The following is a 25,903-nucleotide window of genomic DNA, read 5'->3' on the forward strand; positions in this document are numbered from 1 at the left end:
ATACAGTGCACAGGGAAGATGCCTTACAAGAGGCTTCTTTTTGCAAAGTGTGCCATGATATCAGCTCAAACAGTGCAAGAGAAGCAGGCAGCCCTGCTCCTTTATGCTGCACCTTCTGTGTGACTGCATAAAGACAAACAGGTTCACAGGGACGCGTTGGGCGTGTATACTTGTCAGTCTGGTATCCTGCGTACCCATTAGAGGAGCACTTGGGGAACGTTTGTATCCAGTTTTGCTGTCTGGAAGGATGAAGGATTTGGTCAATTCAAATCTCCTTATTTACATTTCTGGACACCTGGGTTTCCTAGTCTGACTGACTTTCTAATAGTCCCTCTTGCCCAGGAGAGGTGACAGAGGAAACAGGTGTGTGTTAGTCACCTACAGCCACAAAAGCAAGGAAGTGAGTGCCCTGGCTTCTCTACAGCAGCCAACCCAGGCCATATAGAGAGCCACATTGACTCTCCAGGTGGCCACGAGCAATGTACATGTTTAAAGCTCTGAGGAATGGGGAGGAGGTATAGGAAATTCCCTGAGCACTGAAGTCCTGCTGATGGCCGATTGCAGGGCTTTCCTCACTTAGCTTTCCATTTAATTCCATTTAAATTCTTTCCCTTTGCTCCTCATACATAGAGCAATGCACAGTGCTCTGAATCTGTCAGCTGTCAACTGCCCCATCCGGGTGCTGCATTCTCACTGGGTCCTTTGCATGCTGTAACTCCTTGTTTTTAATGCTAGCAGAGGCAAAGACAAAGTGTGATCACGAGACACCCTGCAGAAAAATATATGCTAGCCTGCAGCAAGATGTTTCATTTATGGGCTGCTGGCTTTTTCATATCTCTGATTTGGTGATTGGCAGGTTGTATCCAAGTGGTCTTGCACTCTGCTTAGACCCTTGCATAAGCTCATGCAGAAACCTGGTGTTAAAATCTGACCAGTAAGTGGTGTCAGACAGGACTGTGTTTGTTTGTTGATTTTTACTATTTTCTTCAAAACGGTGGAAAAGGAAGAGATGTTTAAACTTGATTCAAATAAGTCCAAGTAGCTATAAATTCTACTTCTGAGCTGACTCTTGCCATTCTGTATTCAGAGTTTAGCTTCTTGGGGAGAAAACTAAAACTTATATTCCTTAAAAAAGACACCTAACTCCTCCTAAAATACCTATTAATATATAACAAACATTGTAATTACCTGGTTGGGTTTTGGGTTTATGTGCGTATGAGAAACAGAGAAGTGTAAGCAAAGCACTTGTGGTGGTTTAAGCCACAACTGGAGTTTAATCTACCAAAAAATTAATCTGGAGTCGGTTTGGAAGTAGGAGAAGTAAATTTTTAAACAATAAATAAATAAATAAACAAACAAAAATGTATCTCAATAACAGGGAGGGTTTACAAGGGTAAGGAATGAGGATGAATAGGAAAATATACAAAACCAAATGTGGATGGCCTTGTATCTCCCTCAGTGTATGTGGATTCCAGTCCTCCAGAGAAGCAGGGAGAAGATCAGACCCAACCACGTGGCAGAACCAGGAGGCCAGCAGCAGCTGCTGGTCCTTTCAAACAGGCAAGGAAGGAGCAAAGAGTAAGATGGCTGCCATGCCCCCCCCTCCCTTTTATAGTCTTGCTAAAGAGGAAGGGGGAGAGGAATCGACCAACTTAGACTTGGGGACCCCTTCCTCCTGGGAGGAGGAAGCCAAGTCCACCTGGATCAGGTTTCTTTTGTGCCCTGGGGGAAGCAGGGCTCTCACAACCCTCTCTCCCCCAAGGATGGGTGTATCACAGCACAGCACTTCAGTAGGATAGATGGTTTGGGCATGTGATACCCACATGGTAAAATGTGGGGGCTTCCTGTGATTACACTATGCCTGTTGAAGGAGGAAAGTAAATTGGTTCTTTCAGACCAAGAGGAACCCCAAACTGTTTTTTGACAAGGCACTCAGTGTTCAGGAGTGTTGTCACCAAACCAGGGACACCACAGGATGTGCCCACTGAAAGGGCACTTCAGAATATGAATAGCAGTGGTTAAAAGCTATGTAAATTGCTCACAAGAAGCAGAGAATAGGGAAATGGAAGGCCTTGATGTTGTCTGCTATTCCCACACTCTTTCCCTGCTTTCCTCTCATGCTGAAGAACCATGTTTCTCTCTCAGGGAAAGTAACAATTAAACACAGCAGGGAAGAAGGAAGTTTTGCGATGTGCTGCACGAAATGATGCAGTTTCACTCAACTAACATCTGGTAAAATGTTCCTGAGTAGCCTCATCTTCCTGCATCAGCATTTCTAACATCAATAATTTTATTGGTAATAATCAGTGATGTCTAAGATTTGTTGGAGGAGGATGGATGGCTGCATTTGGGGAGAAAATCTAAAGGGCTTTGAAGTGCATGGAAGCTAAGAGAAAAATGCTGAGGCAACATCACAATTACTGAGCTGAGAAATCTGCACTCATTTGCAATTCCCAAATTGTTTGGAAAACATGAGGAACGCTGTCTTGAGAGTAGTTGCGGAGAGAGTTAATGCCATCAGATTCCTAAGAGCTGGAGAACTCCCCAGGTGCCACAGTCCAGAGTAAATCTAAACCTGACTTAAACATTTCTCCTGGAGCTCCTGGAGCTGTCTTTCTGACTTGCACTCCCTACAAAAACCTTCGAGTGAAGTTCTCCTGTTCCTATCTGATAGGTGGGGGCAAATCCAAGCCAGTGTTGCAGTCAAATTCTTTCTGGTTCAGGTCACACAACTGTCCTTCCACCTGAGCAATCCTTTGCTTTGTTATCCCCTCTGCTCAGAACGCTGTGATCATCCTTGCATTAAAAAAGATGCCTTGATGAATCACATATATATATATATATATAATTGAAAACAATCATATTCTACTCTGAAAAGTGGATCCACGTGGAAACTCCATCACAGGAATGGCACAAGATTATCTTTCAGCTATCAAAGTGATGTGAAATAGTAGCCTGCAGCTGTGTAAGCAAATAGACCAGCATTACAGGAATCCACAAAGAGGTCAACGGTGATCTGTGGAGTGGTATCTGCTTGGTGCTGCACTGGATGGGAACTCACATTTTGTTTCCAAGTGTAACAAAGCTGTGTGATGATTCATCTGTGAAAAAAAAAGAAGATGGAGTTGAAGAAACTTAATGTGGTGCCAACATTAATATTATCTGGCCTTGGTAACAGTCAGACATCTCCAAGGATAGAAATTTCTGGGCCTCCTGCTTCCTTCAGTCTTCTGCTGTTACCTCCTGTCCAAGTTGCTGAACCCAGCTGGTGATGGTCAGAAATGTCCTGCAGCATTTCCAGTTATTAAACTGGATGGCAGAGTAAATGTGGTCAATATGGAGAAATTTATTCTGGACTGGGTAGTAAGCTGCAGTGGAGGAAAATGGGAACACAGCACAGAAAACCCACCACTTGCATACCTTAAACCATCTTAAAGTCCTCTGAGCTCTGGGGATGTTTGAGGCTTTTTGTGTTACATAGAGCAGCCTCCAAATTGCTCTATGATAATAGGCTGCCCTCTGAGCTGTACCACGATGCAGGCTAGACTCCTAGTTTGTCTACTAAATATGAACTGCTGCTGGGGAAACTGGTGCTAAACAGAAAGGCTGGTTTTGGCTGATAAAGTCAATGAACAGGAAGTTCAAACCTCCTGAGGTCCCTTCCCACATGAATTACGATGTAAGTTGCTGGGAGCAGATGTTCTGTAGCAGGCTGAGGTCAGTGCATCAGAGTTTACACAGGTAAATGTATTAGTGTACAAGATTTCTTCAGCTTATCAAGAAAAGTAGTAAAGAGAGAAATTATTAATCTTATTTTTCACAAATTCCTCAGATGAAGCTATTTAGGAGGCCAGGAAGCCTTGGTTTGAGGAGGAAGATTTGTTATAGATCATGATCTATGGCATCCTGACCCGCATCAGGAGTAGTGTGGCCAGCAGGGGCAGGGAAGTCATTCTGCCCTGTGCTCAGCACAGCCACACCTTGAGTCCTGTGTCCAGTTCTGGGCCACTCAATTTAAGAAGGACATTGAGACACTTGAACGTGTCCAGAGAAGGGCAACGAGGCTGGGGAGAGGTCTGAAGCTGTACCCTGTGAAGAGAGGCTGAGGGAGCTGGGGTTGCTTAGCCTGGAGAAGAGGAGGCTCAGGGGAGACCTCATTGCTGTCTACAACTCCCTGAAGGGAGGTTGTAGCCAGGTGGGGGTTGGTCTCTTCTCCCAGGCAAGCAGCACCAGAACAAGAGGACACAGTCTCAAGTTGTGCCAGGGGAAGTTTAGGCTGGAGGTGAGGAGAAAGTTCTTCCAGCAAGAGAGATTGGCCATTGGGATGTGCTGCCCAGGGAGGTGGTGGAGTCACCATCCCTGGAGGTGTTCAGGAGGGGATTGGACATGGCACTTGGTGCCATGGTTTAGTTAGTCATGAGGTGTTGGGTGACAGATTGGACTTGATGATCTCTGAGGTCTTTTCCAACCTTACGGACTCTATAATTCTATGATCACATAAAAAGGAAATTACTGAAGTAGTTTGGCAGAAAAAAAAAAACAGAGGGATATGTCCCAAAGCACAGTGGAGCACAGACATCTAAATACAAATCACCTGGATAGGGAAAAGAACATGACCAAATTCACAGCTAGCAGGAATGTCTCTATCTACCTATGTATGTATCTGTTGGGTACTATTAGCCATCAGCACGTGTGCTCCATGGCACCAATACATTCATAATCTGGAGGCTCTGATTGCTCGCTGAGGAAGAGTCTTCTGTGATTAAGAATAAATTTCACTTCCTTTTCTTGGTGCAGATCTGCCAAAGTAGCTTTTTTTGGTTTGGTTTCTTGAGTTTTCCTGGTTAGAAAAGTGTATCAACACTTATTTCCATGGCCAGCTTTTCTCAATGAGGAAGACTCCTAAAAACTGGGTTCCTGTATTCTGGATTTATTTGTTTCCTTCTTTAAGATTGTGCAGTGATTGAAACTTCCTTGACAGAGGGAACTTTGTCCCCAGATTTCACATAGACTATGCTTATCTCTGAGTTCCCACTCCAGTTAGAGAACAATTGTTCCCTAAACTGGGAAAAAAAATGGGGAAAAAGAAAAGAAAAAAATGGGGAAAAAGAAAAGAAAAAAATAGGGAAAAAGACAAGAAAAAAAGTGCTTTATAGATTGGCATCTTTTTTACCATGTGCTGGGGGATTTCTGAGGCAGTCCTGAAGAGCCACCTCTCCTGTTCTGTGAACCACCATGCCCCAAGTCCTGTTAGTGTTGTAGCCTGGACTCACGTGACGAGTAATATAGAATAGAATAGAATAGAATAGAATAGAATAGAATAGAATAGAATAGAATAGAATAGAATAGAATAGAATAGAATAGAATAGACCAGGTTCCAACCCATCATCCAACACCACCTAATCAACTAAACCATGGCACCAAACATCCCATCAAGTCTCCTCCTGAACACCTCCAGTGATGGTGACTCCACCACCTCCCCAGGCAGCCCATTCCAATGGGCAATCACTCTCTCTATGAAGAATTTCTTCCCAACATCCAGTCTAAACCTCCCCTGGTGCAGCTTGAGACTGTGAACGGCCATCTAAAATGGCCAGGAGACAAAGCAGTGTGATGAGTCTGATGGCAGCTGAAATTCATGGTAGGAATATGAGCTGCTGCATTGACAGAGGAAGCACATTGATCTTTTACTACTCCAGGCTCCTGAATAGGCTGAACTCCTCTTAGAAAAGTGGTAGGAAGCATTCTTGTGGCCAGCTCCCTGAGCTGTGATTTGATCAATATGGGATGAAAGACTGCTCTCATGATCTTCAGAGCAAATGACGTGGCACAGCTTATGTCCATTTTGCTTTCCTCTCCCTCCTTCAGACTCTAAGCAAGTGCTTTTGTCCACACTGCCTTATGGGAGCCTGTATTCTTCAGCCCAGTACCTGAGCATCCTGGCAGAGTATCATTGTCCTGGAGAGAAATTTCCAGGCAGCATACTGGCCACACAGCAGCACTGACAACAGCGGGACCATACTGGGACCTGTGCCTTGGTCCTGATTGTTTAGTGTGTGAGTTATAGATAGACCTTCACTCTCTGAGAGCAAGCTAAGGTTGGAAGAGGAAGGTCAGAAAGTAAACAGTGAAAATATGACCACACCACTGAGCTCAAGGAGAGAGGAGCTGTCCTCTAAATTGCAACCTGCTGCATTTATGGGATTGCTTTTCGGACTGTGGAGTAATGGGTAACATGATGGATTGCTCAACTCCTGACTGCCCCACATGTGTGATAAGGACATCTTTGCAGAGCTCCTGAGCTGATGCAGTAGCTCTTTTGTTATCTCTGGACTCATGTGCAGATTAGTGCCAGAGTAGGTTTTGTTTTCTCAAAGCCAGGTGATTCCAGGCTGTATTGTCTATGGTGCCGTATGGGCAAAGTGAGTCAGGCTCTGGGCCTCAGCTTCCCAATCTGGTGCATGGTTTGCTCTGTGCTAGGCATTGAGTATGAGCTGGCATGGAGGCAGTATGAATAAACAGTCCTGGGATAATGTGTCCATCATATTTAATATACAGTGTTTGTGTGCTAACATGAAGAAGGGAGACTATCACCTGTTAAAACATTTCTTTGTTGTCCATTTGTCATAGTGGGGAAGGAGAATCTTGGCCAAGCCATAGAATCAATGAGGTTGGAAAAGACCTCAGAGATCATCAAGTTCATGTCTTCAAGTGCCACATCCAATCCTTTTTTGAACACCTCCAGGGATGGGGACTCCACCACCTCCCTGGGCAGCACATTCCAATGGCCAATCTCTCTTTCTGGGAAGAACTTTCTAAACTTCCCCTGGCACAGCTTGAGACTGTGTCCTCTTGTTCTGTTGCTTGGCTGGGAGAAGAGACGAACCTCTTCTACCTGTCTACAACCTCCCTTCAGGTAGTTGTAGATGGCAATGAGGTCTCCCCTGAGCCTCCTCTTCTCCAGGCTAAACAATCCCAGCTCCCTCGGCCTCTCCTCACAGGGCTGTGCTCAAGACCTCTCCCCATCCTCGTTGCCCTTCTCTGGACATGTTCAAGTGTCTCAATGTCCTTCTTAAATTGAGAGGCACAGGAACTGGACACACTAAGTCCTGACTGCTTTTGAACTTTGGAAAGGTGAAAAATGCATGAAAAGAATACAAGTGAAGCATGAAAAGCTGCAGAAAGAGATGGTGCAGTTACACTGTTACCAAACTGCGTATTCTTATTCGTGAATCAACGTTGCAGAGTGCTTCTAGATGGTGAAATAAACACCTAGTGCTCACAGGGACCACGCCTGGTTTCTGGAGATCCACTCTCCATTGTGCACTTTCATTTGAGGCGTGGTTGAAGTGAACTCCTATGTTGGTGTTTTTCAGTCAGTGCCTGAGGAAGTTCGACTTTTAATTTTTTTCCTAAGGATACATGAAAACAAAGACCTCCACATACATATATAAGATGGTTACATGTATCATAGTATCATAGTATCAGTCAGGGTTGGAAGGGACCACAAGGATCATCTAGTTCCAACCCCCCTGCTATGGGCAGGGACACCCCGCACTAGATCAGGCTGGCCAGAACCTCACCCAACCTGGTCTTAAACACCTCCAGGGATGGGGCCTCTTTATCCATCTAGTGGTCCACCCATCAAGCCCATGTTTCACCAGTTTGGAGACCAGGATGTGGTGCAGGACAGTGTCGAAGGCTTTGCTCAGCTCCAGGTAAACGACATCAGTTGCTCGCCCCTCATCTATTAATGTTGTCACCTGTTCAGAGAAGGCCACCAGGTTTGTCAGGCAGGATTTGCCCTTGGTGAAGCCATGCTGACTGTTCCAAATCACCTCTTCACTATTCTTCTGTGTCAGTAGTGAGTGTGAAATTCTGTGGCAAATTCTGTGTCAATGTCAGTGTGAAATTCTGTGGCAAATGAAGAACAAATCTACAAAGAATATAAAACGAGGAGGCAGCTGTACAGCCCTGAGGGGAGCCAGAGATGTTTTGGCTGACCACAAACCTGGTTGGTGGTCACTGTTTGACCCCTACTCAGTCAACTCAGATGTGTTCAAGTGCCGAAGTGTGTTGCTTTTTAATGCATCAAGAATTACCAGGAAACCGAAGATTTTGCTTTGTTCCTGCCTGGAGCTACCAGGAAGCTGTACAACTGTCTGTCAGTTCATTTGGTAGAGACTTGTGCTGGCTTGTTTGTAGGCTGCAGGCACCCCGATAGTTCAAGCGGCAATGATGCATGCCACCCCCACAGGTTTTTGGTTCTATGGAATAAGGAGGAGATACTCTCACCTGCTAACGTTATTGTGGTGGCTATTGCAGGCTGAGGCCCAAGCTGTCTAGGAAAACCTGCTCGAGAGGAGGGATGGGGACAGGAGTTGCAAGGCTGTTCTCTGTGCTGTGCCACATTAGAGGACACAGTCTCAAGCTGTGCCAGGGGAAGTTTAGGCTGGAGGTGAGGAGAAAGGTCTTCACAGAGAGAGTTGTTAGCCATTGGAATGTGCTGCCCAGGGAGGTGGTGGAGTCACCATCCCTGGAGGCATTCAAGAGGGGATTGGACGTGGCACTTGGTGCCATAGTTTAGTCATGAGGTCTGTGGTGACAGGTTGGACTTGATGATCTTTGAGGTCTCTTCCAACCTTGGTGATTCTGTGATCACTTTCAGAACCTGGTGTGGCTTGTTTAAAGCCGTGGTGCGTACGTCTGTTGGAGCAGACATCACAGCAGCTACTGGGGCTTAAGGAAAAATCCAAGAACTTTTAGCAGGCGCAGATGTTTTCTTTCTGCACCTCTTGCTAGAGGTGAGCACACTCACTGGAGCCTGAATACAAATCAGAAGAAATACCTGGCTGGGGATGTGCTGTATTCTGTTGGTGTGCTTCAGAGCTGTTGAGCAGGGCCCCAGAGACCTCAGAATAAGGCTCTAGGTTTGAATGCCTTTTCTTGACTATCAGAAACAGCATCTCTGGTTCCCAGAGACCCCTCTACTCAGCTCAGTGATAAAAGTGCTTTTTAACACCGAAGCTGCTGTGTTCCCACGCCTGTTGCTGTCATGAGGGAGGCCAGTCTTAAACAATAGCAGAGGAATAAAGAATAGCCTTGCTAATCGATATCCTGCCTAGACGCTGAGTCAGGTGGCAGCTTGGGCCTCTTGAAAATTCCGGCATTGTTCCTGATTTTTCGTTTGACTGGGGTAAATTTTTATCTTTAAGGAAAGAAAACACGTGGGACTGACTGTCTCTGCCGGCTCCACTATTCCCTTCCCACCCACCCCCACACAGTTTTGGTGTCTTTGTCTTGTGGTGGCCTCCAGCAGTGAGGGACATAGATGTGATTTGCTAGTTTGGACTTTAAGCTGAGACTGATGTGCTGGGGTTAGGAACAAGGCAGAAGCAGTCTGAGCAGGGCTCCCTAAGTCACATACATCTGCAAAGCTTTGGAGTACACAGTCTGTCACACCTATATTTCCATGTGGGCTCATATTTATGTGATTGGTCTTAAAATAGTCAGAAGGCAAGGCAAGGATACAGGCAGAGGTTCCCAGAAAGTTTCTCCAGAGATGAATGTTTGAAGGCTGCTATGACAGTCTGTATGTGAGCAGGCATTTGGAAAACTGACAAAAGAAGTATTTGCTTAAACAAACTGCCAGATCCTGTAGCTCAAGATCTTAAATCCACCACAGCTGCACATTTTTCAGAATGAGAAGGGGGCCAGTCTGGCTTTCTGCAATCTCTGAATCTCACAGGACCTGCAGGGTCCTCTGGGGGTTTCATTATGCTCTTGCCATCCCTAAGCATCAACCTATGGCTGCTCTCAGTAGCCTGGGCCAGGGGGAACTGTGTCTCCTTCCCCTGTCTTTGAGGCCTGCATCAAAGGCTGCAGAGGAGAAAAGTCAGATGCCCCCAGGATTTTCCTCAAGGCTGGGGTGGGGTGGCTCTTTGGCACTGTTTGCCTCCTGCTACAAGGCTTCAGTGGAGCGGGAAAGCATGGTCCTTGCTTTGCTGCTGGGCAGGAACTCTCAAATCTGGAAAGGGAACTGTTAAGAGTTACATTTGTGTGTGTAGATATGAGATAAGAGCTGACCCACCCTTCACCCCAAACTGAACTCCCTGAAGCTCAAACAAGGTAAGGCAACTTCTTGCAAAAATGCTGGAGGGATGCCTGCCAGGCTGGCAGACGTGCTGCTCTTGACTGGGGCTGGAGCAGGCACTGAACAACCACCCAGGAGGCACTTGCTAGGTCAGTAGGGAGCTTGCTAGGCTCCTGGCTAAAATGGTTTTGAGAACAGGTGGCACAGAGGAATCAGGAGCCAAGGGTGCCCATCAGGAGCAAGAGTGAAGATGGCCATGCTGGGGGGCAGTGGGTGCTGGGATGTCATTATTGTGTGGAGGTTATTAATATTCAATAGGCAGAACGATTAATTAAAACATTATTAACTTTATTAATTAAAATAAATCCCATGGAACAGATCTCTCACCAGCAGGAGCATTGGCAACAGAGCCAGAGATTGTCCACAAGGGGGGAACTCTAGAATTCTCTAGGGCAACAGACCTTTAACAGATGCTGATAAAAATCAGATCTTGTAATTAGAATTATAGAATCATAGAACCAATAATGTTCAAAAAGACCTCAGGGATCATCAACTCCAACCTGCTACCCAACACCTCATGACTAACTAAACCATGGCTTCAAGTGCCACGTCCAATCCCCTCCTGAACACCTCCAGGGATGGTGACTTCACCACCTCCCTGGGCAGCACATTCCAATGGCCAATCTCTCTGTGAAGAACTTTCTCCTCACCTCCAGCCTAAACTTCCCCTGGTGCAGCTTGAGACTGTGTCCTCTTGTTCTGGTGCTGCTTGTCTGGGAGAAGAGACCAACCCTCACCTGGCTACAACCTCCCTTCAGGGAGTTGTAGAGAGTAAGAAGGTCTCCCCTGAGCCTCCTCTTCTCTCACTGATCATGGTACCCCATGGCACACGTGGGGATTTAAACAACACCAAAGTGTCATTGACCACGTGAAGCTGCAGGAATAGTTCCACTTTCTGTTGGCTTCTGCAGCTTGTTGCTGCAGCACACACAGGGTTTGTCTCCAAAGGCTTTGTAGCTGAAAGCTTTGTAGCAAAGAGGTTGCTGCTGAGGCTTGCAGGGCTTGTTGGCTTTGTAGCTTTGCCTATCCGGAGAGGTTCTTCAGCTGCAGTCTTCGCAGCGGTGCTTGTTGCTTCTTCCAGTAAAACAAAACTGTCCTGGGGAGTCTTGGCTCCTCCTGGGGTTCGTCTCTCGGCCTGGCGAGGCATGTCTGCCTGCTCCTGGGCTTTACGACGCTATACAGCGAGGGGTCTTGCAGTCTTGTCTGGGTAAAGTGAAGCACAGCTTGGATTCCAAGCAAAGCTTGTGACTTCTCCCAGAGTTTGGACAATTGCAAGGCAAGGCTGTGGCTCTTTGGGCTGGTACTTATAGCTTTCCTGAGACAATGCTGGCCAGTGACAACAAAGATTCAGAGATAAAACCCTGACACTGTAACCTACAGAATGAGTTTTCTCCAAAGGTGGCCAAAGGCACACACACCTGGCCCACTTGGACTCCAGGGCACGTTCAGACAAGTCTGGGCAACTTCCTGAAAAACCAGACCTGCTGGCTCCTGCCCCATTGACTGGTTCAGAGCATTTTGAGGCTTTTTGTCCCTTCAGGACATAGGGGCTGCCAAACTTGGATCCAAGGGGGAACACAGCATGCAAGCACTGCACCGCTGAAGCCTGTAAACCGGGTGGGGAGTCACCCAGCCCAGCTGTAGGGCCCATGGCACCAGAGCATGTTGGGCAAAGCAAACTCTTCTCCAATCTCTTGGAGAATATCCAATTTTCCCCCTCAGATATTTTTTTTCCTCTCCAAAATTGCCAAAGCTTTGGAAGAATTACATGTTCCTAGTGGAAAAAATAAGGAGCAAGCTTGCATGGCAAAGGCTTTATGGGCTGTGTAGCACCATCAGGCAAGGGAGGAAGCCCAGCTGGTTATAGGATTGAAGTAGAAGGAATGCTTCACTTGTCTCTGGAAACAGGGAGGAGAACAGACCCAGCATTTTTGTCCCCTGTGGAGAGGAGAGGGCACCTGGGGGAACCTGGCAGCTGCCTATGCTGCCCTTACTTGTAGGCTAGAGCAGCTCTGGCTGCTCAAATCTGCCTCTGTGGGTGCCTCTTCTGCCCTTTTCCATTCGGGGACTCCTTTTTTCACCCGGGTTGGGGGAAGGGTGTGTTTAAAAAACAATGTAAAAGAAGAATCCAAAGCAGTACAAACCACTGAGTTTTCCATTGTGGTACTTGGCAGAGCACAATCCTGTCTTTGAACAAACCCTTTGTCCTGAGGGGTGGGGTGGAGAGAGAAATAGAAATTACAGACAATGGACAAACTATTTCAGTTTAAGCTGAAAGAGCATCTGCTAGGTATTTCTGTAAGGCCTTTACTGTACATAGCCTGTGACTGCTGTTTCCCAATATCCTGACAGTGACACACATCACAGATACTGTCACAGCCTCTTCCCCTGTGCAAATATAAACAGGGCAACAACATCCACAGAGCTCCTGTGCTGGAAATCTGTTTCTTCTGGGAAAGAAACATCTCCCCTCAACAATATTCATGGGTCTTTAAGTCTCCTGGGAGCCCCAGATATGCTTTGCACAGCACAGGAAGCAGTGCTTGCCAATGTAAGCATGGTATGGAGTGGTGAGGGCTGCCCCAGCCCTGACACTGTGCCCTCAGCACTAAACCCTCTGTGCCTGGCCTCCTGGGAGCAAGCAGCAAGCTCTGTCTGTGATGCCTACTTCTTGCACTGTGCATCAGTGGGATGTGTTTTTTCCTGAATCTCAAGAAGCAAGGAGAGACTCTTTTTGTCCCTAGTGTCTTTAGGAAGAGTAGGAAGTAGAAAACATGGGTATCTCAGGAGCTGTTTTCCAGCAAGCAGACACCAAGAAGGAGCAGCTCTCTCTCTTCCCTCCTCTGGATGTAAATCCAGGGTGCCAGAGCATGGCACCCCAAACCCAGCCAGGATGCATCTTGCTTGGTTAAATGCTTGGTACATCTCAACCTTGCACAGGCAGGGCCTCTCTGGAGGTGAACAGAGAATTTCTTTCAGACCTGGACTTCTGTGCTGAGGCTTCTGGAAAGGACTTCATTGGCACCAGCTGGGAAAGGGTTCAGTTGTGACAATCACATTTGCCCCATGAGAATTTAATGGAGTCCTTCAGCTCACTGCAAGGGCTGTGGGGATTTGCTGTGTCAGAGCCTGTTAGTGGTGCTCTGGTGAGTTTGTTGCTCTCTAGAGCCACTGGGCCTTGGCTGTGGTAGCTTCATTGGTATGTGTGTGGATCCTTATTATGTAGGTTATCAGAGAAATTCTTGTGTTTCAGGCTGTTTCGAAACAGTCTGTATCTACTTAGGCTGTCTCTGCTGTTGCTATGTGGAATTAATGGTCATCATGGCAAGGATGCAGCCAGATTGATTTCTGTCTAATAGCAGGTATCATCCTGTGATGTGGTTAAGCCTACAGTTTGTTGGCTGCTTGTGTGGTTCCAGCTCAGGGATTGTAGTTGCAAAAAAGAAATACATTTCTTATGAGCTTCTTCACCTGCCCCTGAAAATATGATGGGAAAACAGTTACATCCTAACAAAGCTGGAAGTCACAGCAAGTTTCCCAAGCCTTGGGGCTTGCCTGAACAGGGTTATATGCCAGGCATGGTGCTGGAGGCTCTGCTCTGCTCCAGGCAGCATGTATGAGCACTGGCCTGTGAAAGCAGTCATTTCAGAGAGCATATCTTTGCTTTCTCGGAAGGAATGGTGGGGAGGAACTGAAGCAACCAGGCTACTTCTCCATCGGTGTTTTAAACAACAAAAAACCTCTTTAATGCTCACTAGAGAACTCAAGAGGGTTTAATAAGAAAATATTTCTAGGCTGGCCTGTTGCTGTGACAGCTTCCAGTGGAGATGAGCTGGCTGGCTACACAGAAAGCAGTCTACTGAAGAGAGAGGGTGAAAGGTGCTGCCTGCCAAAGCAGCAGCTGGTGAGAAGGCGACTGGACTGCGCAGTGTCAGCGCACACATGATCGGTGGGGAAGCGCGAGCCCAGCTTCAATCCTTGTCAATGGCACCTCGTTGACTTTTAACACTTCCTTATCGTGTCTGCACTCACCTCATAGCAGCACTGATAAAATGCCATCACTGCTGTAATCTCCTGAGCAGCTCTGCAGAAAACGTTGCAGAGCATGGGAGGCTGACTTGCCTGCAGCCAGCAACCAGCATGAGACTCCAGTCCAGAGCAAGGTAACAAAGAAACTTCAGATGAGGTGAGGGTGGAACCATCTCCCAGCTTTATGGAGCACCAGGTGTGCCGCTGTGACTGGCACCGCAGCACAGCAGTTTTGAGCTATAGGGATTTGTAGAAGCTGAGATAGCTGATACTGTTCTGTACCCAGTGGAGTTGGAAATGTATTTCATCTGGAGTCATCTGAAGGTATGTTACTACCCAGAGCTGTAAACAATAGAGTTATGATAATGGCAAGGAATGCACAGGCTGGGGTGTGTGTGTGTGTGTTGTTGTCTTTATGTTTTTTTTTTCCCCAGAAATAACTTATTTCTCTGTCTCGGGTTATTAGGCACCTAAGTAGTTCTTGTACAAATCTTAACTATCACCACAAAAGGGTATGATTTTTCAACATGTAACTGCTACCTGTAGGCCTATGGCAATTCCTTAAGCTTCTTTTTTATTTTCTTTCTTTCTTTTTTTACAGGGAAGCAACTAGCAGAGATACACTTGGGAGAGCCCATTTGATGGGTTTAAACTAAGGACCCTTGAATTACAAACCAGTAAGCCACTACTGGGAAGGTATGTAATTTCTGGAACCAGTAACTGGTGCCCAACTGGTGTATCGTATCTTAACCACTAGAGAATATCAATGAAATCTGTCATGGAGCTGGTTGGAAAGAAGAATTTCCCTTCTGAGGGAGAAAAAGAGAAAAATAATCCTAGCCTTAGTGTCCTCCTTCTTGAATTGAAAAGTCATGGTGCTTAAAATTACTTACTTGAAAAAACCCTCTGAAGATTCTGTCAAAGAAGTCGGGGCCAAAGTCCTTCACATTTGTTTCCATGGCTGATGGTTTGATTTCAGCTTCACTGTCCCAACTATTTTAAATGATGAAAGGTGAAACAAAAGGACTTCTTTAGAGGAAGGAACTGTCATTAATAGAAACTTCCAGTGAAATCAATGAAAAGCTTCAATTTGACTTGCTGTTTCACTTTTCCATCTTAGTCATAAAACAAACATGCAGCTCTCAATGTTGTTTTCTTTTGCTTGTTTTTTTCCTTGGGCTATGTTATTCATTGGCTGTTATTATCCTTTGTCTCCTCTATACTACGTTATTCATTGGCTGTTACCATCCTATGTCTCCTCTATACTACGTTATTCATTGGCTGTTACCATCCTGTGTCTCCTCTATACTACGTTATTCATTGGCTGTTATTATCCTGTGTCTCCTCTATACTACGTTATTCATTGGTTGTTATGATCCTAAGTCTCTTACATAGTGCTAGGCTTGTAATCATGCCTCTAATCACTTCCACATGCTGCAAACTTGCAGAATAGACCAAACTCTTCCTGCATTCCCCGTATGCACATTATCCTTGCCAAGTTCTTCCTCTCCCATACTTGCTTGGATACCTTGAAGCTTATTTTCAGTATCAGAATCTCAAATGTTCTCACAGGAATATGTAGTGTTGCCCTAGCCACCTGTAAGAGTTTCTCTCTCTTTTGTTTTTGTGTTCCCCACCAGCTTTGATCTCTCCTATGCTTTTGAACTGTTCTCCCCCTCTGCTCTCTTTCTCTTGTTTCTGTCCAACATCTTATCCTACCATCTCTTTGTTCCAGTGTCTCCTCATTTCTCCAGGCTTCCATCACCCCTTACCAACATCTGGAGCTTGATTTGTGGGAAATCTGGGGCTTTTCCCAGGACCACTTCTCTTCATCACTTTCGCTGTTCTCCCTGACAATGACATCCAGATTATAGCACTTTTTCCTGTATCCAAGCTACGTCTTGCATATGGACCTGTCAAATGTCACAAGTTTTTCCTCTAAAACCTGACTTTTTGCCTATGCTGTCTTAGCAAAAAGCTCAGTTGTCCTCAGTTACTGCAGTGCTGTTTGCAGTTCCCAGCCTTCTGTTTCCCAGGACCTGCTGCCTTACCCTTGCCATTTTTCAGCGTCATGTTACTTCTGTGGCTTCTCCATCAGGTTTCATTCTCTTCATGTGGACTGTCTTTGTCCCCAGTTCATGGCTGTCTCACCCTTGCCATCCTCCTGAGTGCTGCTTAACCACTTACGGACTCTTTCCACATCTATCTACTCAATTTTATGCCTCTTTCCAAGCCTTCAAAATGTCTTGTCCAGCACTTCAATATTTATTGTTAACTCTGACCCTGTTCATGCTAGGCAGGAATAGGAGCATAACACCTTGAAGACAGCAAACACCAGATTCCCCTTGATACGGGTTCTGATTATCTGCCTACCTATGAGTTACACAGCTATTAACCTTTTTGTTACACAATATTCATTCTTTGAGGTATTTGTGCACCAGTGTCCCACATGACACTCACTGTTAGCTCTTGAGTCCAGTACTTAGATTCCCTGCACTACCACCTCACAATGGAAGTCTGTGGTACCTGTCAGTAATGTCCCCAAAGTCTGCATTTGGTGACAGCCTTAGAAACTTGGTACCTAGTTTCTGCTTCAGTCCACTGGGATCCATAATCAAGCTGTCTTCCTATCTCTCTGTCAGAGCCTGATCTCATACAGGTTATCAGAGAGGGCACACCAGATCAGTTGGTACACAACACAGAGCTAGTGGAGATACTAAGTGTTGCAGCCAGGTCTAAGACCAGCAGGTAAATGATCAAATTTAACTTCCTTATCTTCATGGCAGATGGGAAACAACACCTAGCCCACTCACCTGTGGAGTCTGCTGTTTGTCGAGGTGGAGGCAGCCATGATGTTGAAGATTGCTCAGTGGATCAGCAGAACATATGACATGAAGTGTATGTAATATTAGGCTAAAATGTCCTGGTGGTAAAGAATGGCACTGTTCTTCTTTTATGCCCCTCTTGTATCCTGCCCATGTAAGACTGAGATCTACATCTGCATTTTATCTAGCTGTCTAGTTATTGTTCATTGACATTTCAAGGAGTGTTCTTGTCAGATGTGAGTGAATTTCATCCTAGAACATGCTGTAGCCTGAAAGGCAGGGCCATTTGCCCAAGACACCTGAGGTCAAACAGAGAAAGAGTTGAACTTGGCTTCTTTCTTTATTTTTCCCCCACATTCATTTCCACAGTGGCCTACTGGGCCACATCACCACCAGCCTGACTTACTAGGTTTTCATTCTGGAGTGCTTTTTGACCAGAAGCCCCTGCACTGTATACTTAGAACAGGAAAGACAGAAAAAATGATGAGTCCTGTTTTGAGATAGATAACCCTGTGTCATGGGTTTGGCCAATTTGCTGATGAATATTCAATACCATGCTGATGTCATGCCAGCTTCAAAATGAAAGTTTGGGCCCCATCCTGTTCAGTATCTTTACTGATGATCTGAATGAGGGGATTGAGTCCACCATCAGTAAGTTTGCAGATGACACCAAGTTGGGAGCAGGTGTTGATCTGTTAGAGGGTAGGAGAGCTCTGCAGCTGGACAGATGGGGAGAGTCCAACAGGATAGCATTTAACAAGTCCAAGTGCTGGGTGCTGCGCTTTGGTCACAACAACCCCATGCAGTGCTACAGGCTGGGGTCAGAGTGGCTGGAGAGCAGCCAGGCAGAAAGGGACCTGCGGGTACTGGTTGACAGCTGGGTGAACATGAGCCAGCAGTGTGCCCAGGTGGCCAAGAAGCCCAGTGGCATCCTGGCCTGCATCAGGAATAGTGTGGCCAGCAGGAGCCTGGAAGTCATTCTGCCACTGTACTCAGCACTGGTTAGGCCACACCTTGTCCAGTTCCTGGGCCTCTCAATTTAAGAAGGACATTGAGACACTTGAACGTGTCCAGAGAAGGGCAACGAGGCTGGAGAGAGGTCTTGAGCACAAGAGGAGAGGCTGAGGGAGCTGGGGTTGCTTAGCCTGGAGAAGAGGAGATTGGACGTGGCACTTGGTGCCATGGTTTAGTTAGTCATGAGGTGTTGGGTGACAGATTGGACTTGATAATCTCTGAGGTCTTTTCCAACCTTATTGATTGTACAATTCTATGATTCTAAGTTCTGGCTGGAGCAAAGTGTCATGGAGCTTGTAGTTTGGACTGTGACATGAGAGGCTTTCTGTTTCCAGTTACTGCTTCCAGTTTCCCGTTTTGGGGTGTTGGTCCTTTCTGCAGGGCTGGCTGCTGCATGCCTGGGGTGTGTGTGGGGGTAACTGGCATCTGCTGCTGCTTCTGCTTTTCTGTGAAACAGGTTAAGGTAATTGTCCATCATATAATTTCATTAAACTCCTTATCTCAACACAGAGGGTTTTTTTTGTGTCACTATCCCTCCCATCTCAGTGTGAGGGGGTGCTTGTGTTTGGTGTCTCAGCTTGTGGCTTGAAGGGCGGGCTGTCTTAACCAAGAAAGTTGATTTTGGAAAGCCAGGCAGCAGCACAAAAGGGACTGAGATAATGCAAGGGTTTAATTAAGCCTTGTTAAAAGAGTTCTGTATATGTTTGGTTTTCTTTTTTTCTTTTTTCCTTTTCTTTTTGTGGTATGTTTGGGGTGGCTGGGGCCAGTGTGCTGGGGCTTGGCCCTGGTTATGTTACACAAAACCTTATGTACTTGTACTTGATGTGCTCTGCCCGATGGTGCTTATCACCTTAGGGGAATGGATTAATGCTATCATGTAGCTGTGATGGTTACTGGCATGTTATGATATGATGATACCACTAGCCACTTGGTTTAGATGTAATATCACCCAGTTGATGGACCAGGTCTTGTCCACAGTAACCCAGGTCTTTCCCAAGAATAGCAGCTGGAGATCTGCCCCCAGGATGGGTAATTATGAGTGGCAGGGTGTGTGGGACAGTATAGGTAAGTGCCTAAGACAGTGAATTTCACCCCATAAGTGCAAAATCCTGACAAACTGGTAAAATATTTGGTAAAAGTCCATTGTCATCCCATAAGTTGTTGAGAGGCAGAAATGAGAGACACTGCAATGTGTTGGTGCTTGGCCAATGCCTATTGGGCCCTTCTCATTACTGTTCAGAGCACTCAGGGGCAAGAGAAGGTCTCTTGACATACAGACAGACTGGCAGGTACCATGGCTACTCAGAACCCAATAGCAGGCATGGCAGCTGTACCAGAGAACCAGCCTGTGCCAGTACCTCTCACCCCCATATGGAAAAAGAAATACACAAGGAGATGAGTTCACCTTGTGAAGGATGAGGATGAATCAGGGTCATCACAAGAACAAGAATCAGAGGTGGTTAAACTAAAGGTGAATGGTGGATGAAATGACTGCCAGGCTCTGACAATATGAGGGAGGTCTGTCCAGGCCTGTGTTTCAGCTTTGATGGAACTCTCCTGGGAAGTCCATAAATTCAAAAAGAACATGTCCTGTTCCCATCCTGCATGGTCCCACGTTTCAGCCACGAGGAGCAGGTGCTTCCCTGTCCAAGTGAGGAATCTGGGAGGTACACATCACGGTGTACACTGTGGTTTTATTTATGTGACCATGGGGAAGACATGAGGAAGTGGGGCAGAATACTCACTTCAGTCCTAGCTGCACAAGTCTGTAAATTACAAGGAAATTCTCCCCAGAAAAACTCTGTCCCAGTTTTTAGTGGAAGATTGCCCCAAGATAGCAGACAAACTGATACTGCGGAAGGGGCTTCCAAAGCATCTTCACAAGATGTAAACGATTCCAGTCAGAATTAGAGGGGCCCTATCTTCAACTAGATGGAGGAGATGGAGAGCTGGGTTTATTGAACTGTGTGGATCCAATAGATTGGTAAAGGACATTGAGACTCTTGAACATATCCAGAGAAGGGCAATGAGGCTGGTGAGAGGCCTCGAGCACTGCCCTGTGAGGAGAGGCTGAGGGAGCTGGGATTGTTTAGCCTGGAGAAGAGGAGGCTCAGGGGAGACCTTCTTGCTGTCTCCAACTCCCTGAAGTGAGATTGTAATCAGGTGGGGGTTAGTCTCTTCTCCCAGGCAAGCAGCACCAGAACAAGAGGACACAGTCTCAAACTGTGCCAGGGAAGGTTTAGGCTGGAGGTTAGGAAGAAGTTTTTCATAGAGAGAGATTGGCCTTTGGAATGTACTGCCCAGGGAGGTGGTGGAGTCCCCATCACTGGAGGTGTTCAAGAAAGGCTTGGATGTGGCACTTGAAACCATGGTTTAGTTGTCAGGAGCTGTTGGGTATTAGGTAATAGGTTGGACTTGATGATCTCTGAGGTCTTGTCCAACCTTAATGCTTCTATGATTTTATGATCCTAAATTTAACCTATGAGAGTATAAAGCTTTAGTAGCTACTGGCTCAGTGTACTCTGATGCCACCAAACAACAGCAAGGGGAACCCATTTGTATTTCTGGTGTGACAGATGGATCACAGCATCTGGATGTGGTGGAAGCAGAACATTAGAATGCAGGCCACAGATTTCTTTTACTTGAAGAGGTGTCCAGTACACCTGGAAGTGACTGTCCTGGGTGGGGAAACACAGCCCTGCCATTTGAACTGATCATGGGCTGATCCAGACTGTACTAGAACAGGGTGGAGCTCTGGAGCATCTGCAGTGAGAAGTCTGCTGTGTACAGTAAGGAGATCTCATTTTGAGTGAGAATGGACAGTGAATGACATATGATGTTAATTGCTGCTGGGCATGGGATAGAATAAGGGATGCATAATGTCGTGGGTTTGGCCTGATGGTTATTCAATACCAGCTTTAAAATTAAAATGCTTGCTGGAGGGACTTATCATGGGGCTTGAAGTTCAGCTTGTAAGATGATAGATGTCCTGTTTCCAATTGCTGCCTCCAGTTTCTGGTTTTGGGTTGTTCTTTCTTTCTGCTGGGCTGGCTGCTGTGTGCTCGGGGTGGGAGGAACCATTTTATCTCTGGCTTGGCTTCTGCTGCTGCTTTTCTGTGAAAATAGGCTAAAGTCACTGTATATCATCTCATCTCATTAAACTCCTTACCTCTACCCAGAGATATTTTTTGTGTTACTGTCCTTCTCTTCTGTGTGTGATGGGGGGTGGCTAGTGAGACCAGTGTTAACTCAGGACACCCTGCTACAGATAGGTGTGAGGTAGCTGCATCCTCCTGAAGGCATGCCTTTGGACAATGTTTCCCCATGGACATCTTACATGGTGTTCCTTAAGAGTGCTGATATTTGCTAGTGCTCTTCTGAGACACTCTGTGGAGCCATCTGTGCTGGCTTACACCCATCCTGGGGGAGGGCTGCGAGAGCCCTGCTTCCCCAGGGGACAAAAGAAATCTGATCCAGGTGAACAGAGAGGGACTTGATTTCCCCCTCCCAGGAGGAGGGGTCCCCCAGGTTGAAGGTGGTCTATTCCAATCCCCCTTCCTGTCCAGTAAGCCTATAAAAAGGAAGACTCTGTAGCCATCTGGCTCTTTGCTCCTGCCTTGCCTGCTTGAAAGGACCAACAGCTGCTGCTGGCCTCCTGGTTCTGCCACGTGGTCAGGCCTGGTCTTCTCCCTGCCACGTCCACGCTTCTCTAGAGGACTGAAATCCACATACACTGAGGGAGATACAAGGCCATCCACATTTGGTTTTGTTTATTTCCCTATTCATCCTCATTCCTTACCCTTGTAAATCCTCCCTGTTATTGAGATATACATGTATACATATATATATACACAAAATATGTAAATATATACACAAATATATAAATCCTCCCATATATATATATATATATATATATATATGTATATATATAAATTACTTCTCCTGCTTCCAAACTGACTCCAGATTATTTTTTGGTAGCTTGACCTCCAGTCTCTTCGGGGACAGGGGGAGGATTTCTTGGGTTCTTGCTACCATCTGAGCTCTTAAACTCCAGTTAAGGCTCAAACCACACCACCATCTCTGTGTAGTCCAGTGTGCAGCAATGAGATGCAAACCACTAGCTGGGCTGCTCCTACACTCAGCCCTAGCCAGCTCATGTTTGCTGCGGACCTAGTGTAACAGTTCCTGATGCTACATCCTAGTTTTGAGCCACGAGCTGCCCAGCGCAAGAGGACAGAAAAGATATTTTACCCCTCTCCCAAGGAGTAAAAATGACACTGGATTGGAAGTTTAAATGGAAATTCTATTCACAAATACATATAGATACAAGAGGTATCCAGGCAAAAGGAATACCTCCACCAATTAGGCTCAGTTCTTCATCCAGAGCAGAATAACAGATTACAATGTGCTGGGATGAGCTGCCGGTCCCGCTGGGACTCTCTAGCCTCTGGAGGACTTTTCTTCATGATTATACCAATTACCTCTTGATTTCCCTTAGCCTACAACATGCCAACAAAAAATGAAAGGAGGAGAAGAAAAAGGGAATGGACAAAATAAAATAGGTGATGGAGAGAATGAAAGTGAAGCGGGGGAGTACTTCTGATATTGTAAGTCTGCTAGACTTAGATTTCTTCAGCTCCTGCTGTGCTTGGCTAGAAATGAGATGAGTTAGCAGCAGCAAATGTGAACATGGCAACTGACAGGGAATGACAGAAGCTATGAGCAATTAATTAAGTAGATGCTCTCTTTTTTAATCTTTTTTTCTTTTTTTGTGGGGAACTTCGAAGTAGCAGTTTGCAAACTCCGTCCTACTCGCAGCTCCTGCCAAGCGACTGGGATACTGTGGAAGCTGAGAGAAGGGTGCAGCAAGCAAGATGCATGATGTGTCTTCAAACAGAAAAAAGCAGAGCACTTGAGAAATGGGTTACTTGAACTGCTGAGGGAGAACGATGTGGCTGAGAGGGAAGATGTCATTTAGGAGCAGATGTTAATGTTGTAGAAATTGGGATGGGAATTCATGTAGCTAAGAATAAATGGGTTTATGGAAATGATACTGGTAGTCATTTGGTAAGCAGAAACTTAAGTGATCAAAGAGTTTAGTAAGCCTTTCTGACCTTGCCTTTCCCTTCCAAAAATATATCTTGGCTGTGTGGAAGGTTACTTCCCATTCATTCTTAGACGTTAATCTCCCCCTTCGATATAGGTGGCCTATCGGATTGCACAGGCTGGGTAAACACTGGGATATATGATAGCACATTTGCTGAGTTGCAGGATGTAAAGGTAAAGTCGATATCTGGAAGGCAAAGATATTTGTGAAGGGAGGCAGGATTCTTGGTCTCTTCAGCTGCTTGCCCTTAAAATGGAAGGGAGAAAGCATTTCAAATTCCAGAAGTCTTTTCAGGCTCCAGGCTATAAACAGGATTTTCCTATATGAAGCAATGAGGATCTAAGAGTAATCAGCAATCTGATCTTCCATACAGGACTAATACTCCTGTGATATACTTTTGTGGTGGAGATGAAGCCCTACAGTCAGGGGGCAGAAGTGCCCTGTGCTACTATTGTGGGTCATCCAAGAAGATGGTATTGAAGATAGAGTCATGGGGTAAAGTTGAAATGAAAACCCACTGAAGCTGAAGCAGAGGGATACAGAAAGGGGAACAAGTCAAAAACAAAAAAAGAAAGATGGAAAGAGGAATAAAACAATTAGGGAAAGGTGAGTGAGATATTGGCAATGTTTTGTACAACAGGTGTCACATTGAATGCGTGCCCTAAATACTGTATTTTTCCAGCTAGCTAGAGTAAGGGTCTCTGGGGGCAAGCACACAAATTATGTATCTCCAAGTCCTGCTGATCTCTCCAAATGCATTGAAAGCAGAATTAATCACCTAGACAATTATCCTGAATTAATCTGGGGGGTGTGTGTCAGGGAGGTGCTGTGGGTCTACCGTGGTCTGGATCCTCTGTATCAGATCTCTGGGTGTGTATTCCCAAAAGTAATGTGAAGGAAGGTATGACCAAAGGAAAGTATTTGCTATTTTACTTCATGGATCACAGGGCAAGTTCCATATGCAGTAGTCATGGTCCCAGCTCTGAAGCCCTTTTTGGCATTTAGGCTTTTTGTGTGAAAATACTTAATGTGTCTATCATTTTGGGGTGCTGAGCATGCAGGAAGTGCTTGTAAGACACTGCTCTGTGTTTCCTGGTCCTAGTCAAGAGACTATAGTGAGAGTTACTAAAAGTTTAATATCCAGTAGGACATTGCAAGGCCTGGTGTTTCCTCACAGCAATGACTAACAGTTTCACCCTGGAATCAAGTCTCTGCTCCCAGTCAGAAACACCAAACCTTAGCCCCCTGGAGTGTGCTAGTTTCCTCTCTGGTGTGTGGTCTGACACAGATGGGCAAGCCACTTGGATGACGTAGGAAAACAAAGTGTCCCTCATAGCTAAAGTGAAATCTTCTAAGAGGTCAGTGGTTTTCACATTAGTCAAATATGACAGTGGGGGAAAGTGCCTCTTCAGGAAGGATCTGTGTCACTTGGACCCTTAGTTTACTCTGAGCAAAGCCATTGGATTTCATACCTTCTTCTACATTGGTCCTACAGCAAATCTGAAAAGATCAGACATTCCTGCAGATACAGAGTACTGGGATTCTGTCTCAGAAGGGAAACCTGCAGAGTAAAGATGCCAGAACCATGAGGCCTTCATCTCCCTGGGATGGAATAACCTACTTTTTTTGCATCCCAAATGTTACCAGCCAAGGGTGTTGCCTCACCTCATTCATTAGCCAGCCAGTGTTGGTATAATTAGGGGGTAAATAGTTAATCTTCAAAAATCCCTTGGCAGCCAGGGAATCCATATATTTGCTTATTTGCAATTTGTGTAATTTGTGTACTGCCCCTGAGGCAACCAGGCATGGGAATGCAAGGCTGTATTTGTGTATTTAACAACTGAAAAGAAGATGTGAGAAGAAGTTTGTATTCACAACAGCATAAAGAAAAGCTTTGGCTGTCTAACCTCCTGTTTCACCTTCCTTGTTGCATGCTGTGTATCTTCCTGGTGCCCAGTCCTGCAAAACCAGAGAGCCTGTATTTTAGTGTGCATTGAGACTAGCTCCTCTGACATAAGATGAAGTAAGCATGTATGTAAGCTTGCTTTTGTCCCAGTCAGAGAGGAAACCTACTGTTCTTAATTGGAGGCCCACTTGAAGACCCTTCATATCAAATAGTAACTGTACCTTAAAGCACTCAAAATAAAATTACACAAAGCAGACTGAGCCAGCAATAGATAGTGCAGGTACAGTGCTTTTAGGGATTTTTTTGTTGTTGCTGAGTTTTGGTTTCTTTTTTTGCAGTGCAGTCACTAAAACTTTACAAGAAACAAGTCGCTCCTTCAAATGGCTGGAGATGTGTAATTAATTGCAAGGGGGGATTATGCATTGTAAAGTTAGTCATTTGTGGCTGTGCACTAATGAACTCTACTATTGACAGTCTGAAAGACAGCAAAATAGACATTGATCAGTAGGAGTGACTCGAAAATCAGTAAGCAAGCAAAAAAAAAGCATCACTGTGATGGTGTGGGTCGCTCAGAAAGATGGGGCCAAGCATAACATCAGCTGCTGAAAGTCACATGTCAAAGAATAAGCAATACAGGCCATGCCTACCAGCAGGCAAGTTTGTCTTGGGAAGCAGGAACAGGGAAGAAGTGGGGGCTGGTGCAGCTCACTGGCTGATGGCAAAATTCCAGGATGATGCTGTAGCTGGGGTAACTCACGCAGCTTTCGGTAAAGAACATCAAGATGAATTGTTCCAGGAGTGGCTAAACAATGTGTCATTTAGCACTAACACACTCACTTCCCATGTGCTCTGTTTAGTGCTTTTGGTGG

The 25,903-nt window shown here is 45.7% G+C and overlaps 1 protein-coding gene across 1 annotated transcript in view; it reads left to right on the top strand.

Annotated features, from left to right (window-relative positions):
* GJA8 (gap junction protein alpha 8) overlaps positions 1-25,903 on the top strand; it is a 66,190-nt gene that overhangs the window by 8,978 nt on the left and 31,309 nt on the right. The window contains exon 2 of the mRNA XM_068144705.1: positions 14,784-14,878. The gene's annotated coding sequence lies outside the window, so the exon portion shown is untranslated. The remainder of the gene's footprint in view (positions 1-14,783; positions 14,879-25,903) is intronic.

Source organism: Melanerpes formicivorus, unplaced genomic scaffold (genome assembly GCF_026170545.1).
Source record: "Melanerpes formicivorus ecotype bairdi unplaced genomic scaffold, bMelFor1.0.p_v2 SCAF_11, whole genome shotgun sequence".
NCBI lineage: Eukaryota > Metazoa > Chordata > Aves > Piciformes > Picidae > Melanerpes > Melanerpes formicivorus.